Here is a 6558-nt window from a genome sequence, read left to right on the forward strand (position 1 = left end):
TACACACAGCCTGTATCTTTCAGTGCTTCATTACACCCATAAACACACACACACACCAAACCTCAACCACAACATGATTACTTTGTGACGTTTTGTTGGTTTGTGGATGGAGGTCGTTTTCTGTGTTTTCCGCTAATAACCAGCGCAGATGTCAGTGGAAAATGTTACGAAATACACAATTGTCCAAGTAATAGACGTCATACGGCTCTGCTGCTTTTTGCTATTGGATGTTTCCTCGATGACTCAGCACTTTTACGTCTTATTAGAAGATGTGCATGTGGATAAAAGCTTAAAGTGAAGAGAAACACATGAGACTTGCAAGTTGTCTTTCCTTACCAGTAAGCAAATGCTTAGATTATCAGTTCAGCTTTTTTCTGGTTCCGTATTGAGTCATGATTCGGTTCAGTATCCATGGCAGTCAAATAGAAACACTCGTGACTTCACTGATCAGGTATGTGTGCTCTGACATAAAATAACAGAAGTGCAGTCCAAACCAAGCATGCCTTTCAGCTTTTTGCAACTCAGAGAAAAGAAAGTTCTGCGTTTGAATAAGAACGCATTTAAACGACCTTTTGAAATGTCAGAGGAGAAAAAGCCCAGGTGTCACTAATTACATTAATTAAGGTTAAATGTCACCAAGTGTCTGCCTGAAAATCAAAGACACACCTGGACAGATTGAAGCTATTATTCTATAATTACACATGTGCTTGTTCCTGCTATTTCAACGTTTCCTCCTTCCCGACAGAGTCTAATCAATTCCCAGTCATTCATAGTTCATTCACTCTTTCCTTGAATGGTCACATTTCCAAAATCAGGAAGCCTTTCTTCTACTACAGAGAGTCCATTAGCTCTAGGTCATTACATGGAAATGTGTTGGCCTGTACCAACTTTCAGGGTTAACTCTAATTAATAACTTTCAAACCAACTGGTACATCATCCATAACAAACTACATATAAGAGTGATTCTATAATTAGAGGTACATTTCAAGTCCATGGGTTGTATTTGTCAATTTTTCCAAAATGTTATTGGTCATTAATTTAAAAAATGAACAATTTTATATTGGATGATATTTCTCTTTCATTTAATACAAAAAGTTAACAGGTTCCATGGTTTATTTTGCAAAAAATGCAAATTAAATATTGGAATTCACAGTTTTTGTGCTGTCTGATTTCTTAAATGTCAAGTTTGCTCTTAAAACTTAACAATAGAATACATGTTTTTATATGTTATTTCAGCATTAATTGTTCAAAAATAAGGTGATGAGTTGATCAGAAATAATGTAAAATACTGATTATAAACCGAACTGGTATGTAAGACTCAGTTTGTTTTTTGGGGGAATCCAAGAAGGAAAAAGGATTGAGCTGTCCTCCTGCATGAAGACTTTCTTTGCGTTCAGCAATGTGCAGTTTCTGTGCAGATGTTTCTAGAACTATCTCTTGTGATCATCTTTCCAGATACCAAGAGCTCAGCCTGTAGCAGCATTGATAGCTGTGAGGTTCAGAAAGACCCACTGCTCGCTACCAATTCGCAGAGACTCCCATTATCCCCACTGCTGGCCATTTGTTTGTCCTAAACCGAGGCAAGGCAAGGCAACTTTATTTGTATAGCGCATTTCATACGTGAGGGCAACTCAATGTGCTTTACATTAAAACATTAAAAGCAATGGAAACATTCAGACAAGCATAAAAGAACACAATTAAAATGACAGATATAGTAAAACAGAAAAGAAAAGGAAAATTAGAAATGTGTTGAAAATGAAATTTAAATTTACATTTAAAGTGAGTTAAAATGAGCTAAGATAGGAAGGCAGTAGCAAATAAAGAAGTCTTAATTGGCTTGATACACGATTGGCTATTGACTGTTGGCTGTCATCATTAACACAGTGCTGATCCCACACAGCTACAAAGCTGTCTTTGGAGGACATGAACTGAACCCAGAGGTCGATTCCGACATGCTCAGACATACAGCAGAAAGTTGATAATTATATATTCAAAGAGCAGATTATACCCCCTCAGTTTTTAATGAAAAGCAGATTAAAATTAAAGGGACTCATTTAAAGAGCTGCAGCAACATTGTGGCTTCGAGGTTACATTTTTAAAGATCATCATTGTAAATTCCTCAGAAAATTACTGAGGGGCAAACATTTTTGTTTGGTTGTTTTGTTTGTTTTCTAAAAGGGGAAACACTTTCGAAGGGTGGGGCCCTGGACTGCACACTATAACTGTGGCAGTGAGCGAAGATAGATTTCTTTTTAGGGATTCAGCAAAGCAGTCTGCAGAAAAGTCAAAATAGAACTAATAAAATGTCAAAATAGTGATGAGGAGTCTAAAAGGAGACTGAAATTCAGACTCTTATGCGTGTTTCAACTGCGCTGCGTGGCTGTGACTGGCTGCTTTTTGGTGAAAGTGAGTGAGATGTCTGTGCCATGATTCACTTTTAAGCCACCAAATAAACCCCAAGGCTCCCAGCTACCCCTCAGGTTTTGATCTCACATAGGTCCCTAACTGTGGTCTATATTTAACATGTTTTAGGGTAAAAGCAGTAAAAGAAAGAATCAGAATAAAACAGCCATCTGCTCTGATTTTTTTTTCTATCCTACCGAGACCGTCTGCAGGCCAAACGGCTGAAAAACTGTCCAGACCAAACATATTTTACTAATGACAAATGCTTGAAGACGACGTGTTACCCCAGAAACATTACAGAGCTAGGCTGCCATCCAAGTCTGAACCTGTCAAGGGCAATGTGTTATGATGAGCTGGAAAAACACTTATAAAGAACATCCACTCTGTTAGGATTAAAACTACAAACTCATTGGAGGAGATCGACTGGTAGTTGAGTAGCAGCCAGTCGTAAAAGTTCATGCTTCAGTTATTTTGCACCACAGACCCAGAAAAATGAAGAATTAAAACTGTCTGGAATAAAGATTTATAGAGATGAGTCTGCAGGAGTAAAACTTGTGGATGTGGACTGACGAGCTCCTTGGAACGATAGCCTGTGTCTTTAAACTAGATGTACTTATGGAAACATTAGCAGAGTAGAGGAGAAAGGATGAAAGAAAATGTAATAAATACTAACACAAGAGTCATTCAACTTTGCACAGCTGTGAGTGTCTGCTTCAGACCAACACAAGAATCTGTTCTGCTGTGGACTGTACTAACCTGAGGGTTTTTCAGCGTCTTGTCTGCACATTAAATGCATGTTCTGTATCGTGGAAAGTGTGTGACTTCAGTACCGCGGCTCCACCAGCCAGATCGTTTTGTGCATGCTTTGGCTGCACTAGTGCAATATGTCTGCACCCTTCAAGGTGGTATCACAGTTTCACATCTCACAATGAGAAGAGCAAAGATGTCCATAGTAATACACAGTCAATCTGCTGACCCCAACTTACTTACAGCTATTTTGAAAACTGGCAGAAAGGACGGGGCAGCATTGGCCGAGCAGTCTAAGCATATGCCCCATATACAGAGGCTATAGTCCTCATCGCAACGGTCGCAGGTTTGACTCCCAGCCTCTACAATATGCAACATGTCTACTCCCCACATTTCCCGACTCTCTTCAGCTTTCCTATCGAATAAAGGCAAAAATGCCCAAGAATTTTAAAAAGAAAAAAACGGGGAGATAGGTGGAGTAAAGGCCGAAGCCTCACTGACTACAAACAGCTACATCTCACCCATCTGTCAGTCAAACTAGCCACACCCCTAATGCTTAAAGCTAGGGTTGGTAGTCACGGAAAACTAGCATGAATTTGAATGTAGCATCTCCTCAGGACTCCGTCTATATACTGTGAGCAGGTGGCTAATTTGCATCAGCAGAAGTTGTCCGAGAGTCATTCAACTCACCGGGTCCGCGGTCCGGATGAATGATAAACATCTTGTCCACAGCTTCCAATGCTCCTTCTCCTTTGCAACAAGGTAGGCGGTTAATGTTGAGTCACAACGATAAGAAGTGGCTTGTTCTTACACTTGTTACAGGGGTCTCATTAAATCAGCGGGTAATCAAAACACCGGTGCACAACGTAAGGGGGGCAGGTCAGACGCTGGAGAGCCTGCATTATTAGTTGTCATGGCTGTGACGGACAGCGGGTGAATCCAAGCAGCACAGAGTGTGAAAACGCTTCAGGTCAGTTGGGCAACAAAAACTATCACAGGGCAACTCAAATCTGACTACCAACCCCAGCTTCAAATATGCATAACTCTCAGCCACAAATTCCTTGGTCTTTGGAGCCAGCCTTAAGTGGACATTTGAAGAACTTCTGTTTTTTGCATTTCTTCATTAGCTTCATTTTCAACACCTGAGGTTTCTGCTTTGATGGCGCTTAGTGTCTTCGTTTTTGCAGGCTGAAGTGCTGCGGTTGCTCGGAGCTGCTGCAACAAATGGCATCCATGAGTCATGCCACTCCTTTTTTTTTAAATTGGGCAGTACATGATTCAGAATGTTACACTCTAAGTATTATTTACGCAAAAACAATAATTTTCCAAAGAGTACATCTGGTGCAGTTTCAGATAACTACTCTCCTAACATTGTTCTTTTTACATTCAGAAGTTGACTCATTTCCAACACCGCATGAAGGCTTCGTACACATTGTTTTGAAAAGCTCATATTTCTGCACTGTATCACCCAAAAGAACAATACATACAGAGTACATGATTCATCAAGTAATGCAACATAAGCATTGTGAGACCGGTCATGTGGCTCTCGGTGATTCCTCAATCATAAAATTCACTGCAAAGACAAAGTAGCAGCCGCAATCCAAGATAACCAAGCCTGCCTGCTGTTCCATTTAGTTGTTGTGATTGGATTGAACAAGCATTCCTACAGAGTGTCAATTCATACTGCAACAAAAATTCCCTAAATAAAAACAACCCCTAACTTCACAGCCAATCACTCTCATCATCCCCCAAATGTGCTTCTCATTAAATGACCTGCCTCCATGTACGGCTGAAGGGCGCTGAGAGAAAAGAGAGAGACAGAAAGAGAGAGAAAGAAAGCAGGAGAGGAGGAGAGGCCTGATTTATTTGAACAATCTGGTTGTAATGAAAGCAGCCAGGGCTCGCTGGGGGCGGGGAGGTGGAGTAAGCGGGGAAAGGAGCGAGGAGGAAGGAGGGAATGGGGTGAAATCCAACATGCAGACAGATTGTTGGACCTGATAATGGTTTAAACGGGCCCTACAAGCCTCCTAACCCCCCGCTCAGTGTGTGTGTGTGCAGGCATACTTCTGCATGTGGACCATACTCACCATATTACAAGCATAGGTTCCATATGCAACCCATTTGTGCTGCAGTATATCTTCCTATCATTGCTGACATACCTGTGTGGTACATAAGGACCAATAAGAGATAGTGAGAGTGTTTACTGCGTTAATGCATGCTTTATGTCTTTTGGGCATTGAGGAGTTTTGCAATTCTCAGTGCACATACTTCAAAGTGTTTTAAATCATGTACGGATCCACTGCAGCATTTGGCACTCACTTATAACATAGATCTGTGATGCTTAGCTGGAATGCATTTCTAATCTTTGAAAATACTTTGAAAAGTAGTTTTGTGTTCTGGTTTCTCGTCTTGGAATCAGCCTCAGAGAATCCTCAAACAAGTCAAACAACTGAATTTATCATTTGTCTAGAGGGACACTGAAGTATGTTCCGATAAGATGCCACGATAAGCAAGACATCTGAAGACTGTGCCTTCCAAAACCATGACTTACTGACCAAAAGTTTGAGATTAATCTTGAGTTGAGGCCCGTATAAACCCATAAAAGCAATTCATTTGGACTTGTTATCATCTAGACTGAAAACTCATCCACAAGACCTCTGATTGGATGATTGAGTTTGGACTGTTTAAGGCCACGTAGCTTAAATGGCATTGTTTTAATCAAGAGGTTTTTATTTCTTTTCAGGAAGTACCCCTGAAAGGATTTTATGACTTCATTTTATTTTTCATATTTTTAAAATGTTATATTTCTGATTGTTTTAATCTTTTATCTTTAGTTGTTTTTATTCTTCAAATATTGTTTTATTTAATTATATTTGTCTTCCTCAAATTTCTCTTTCATTGTCTTTTAGTTTCAATCTTCTTTGTAAATCACTTTGTAACCCTGTTTTGAAAAGTTCTATATATAAAAATCATAATTATAATTATTCATTCATTCATAAGACTTTTATTTGCTCACTTCAGTGTTTGACAACACAAAATACTTGATACTCATCTTCACAAAATAGAGTATACACTGTCCATGAACAAACAGGAGCAGGAAGAAGAAAAACTTATAGTACGTGATCACAACATAATCTACGACTAAACCAGAAGGCTTACCCGTTGGTAATCACCTTCTCTTTTCACCAATCATCAAATTTAACAATGAACACTGAAACAATCAAATAAAGATTTACTGGATGAGTTTGTAGTTCCCCATTACTTTACCTTTTAACATTCGTTTAAACTGTAAAATATTAGAGCAGCATTTTATATCATCATCCAAAGTTTAACTCCACAAACGGAAACACCTTCAGACCTAAAGTTTACCTGCTTTACCTTGTCTTTATATCAACCTACTTTAACAGC

This window comes from Notolabrus celidotus, chromosome 7 (genome assembly GCF_009762535.1).
Source record: "Notolabrus celidotus isolate fNotCel1 chromosome 7, fNotCel1.pri, whole genome shotgun sequence".
Classification (NCBI taxonomy): Eukaryota; Metazoa; Chordata; class Actinopteri; order Labriformes; family Labridae; genus Notolabrus; species Notolabrus celidotus.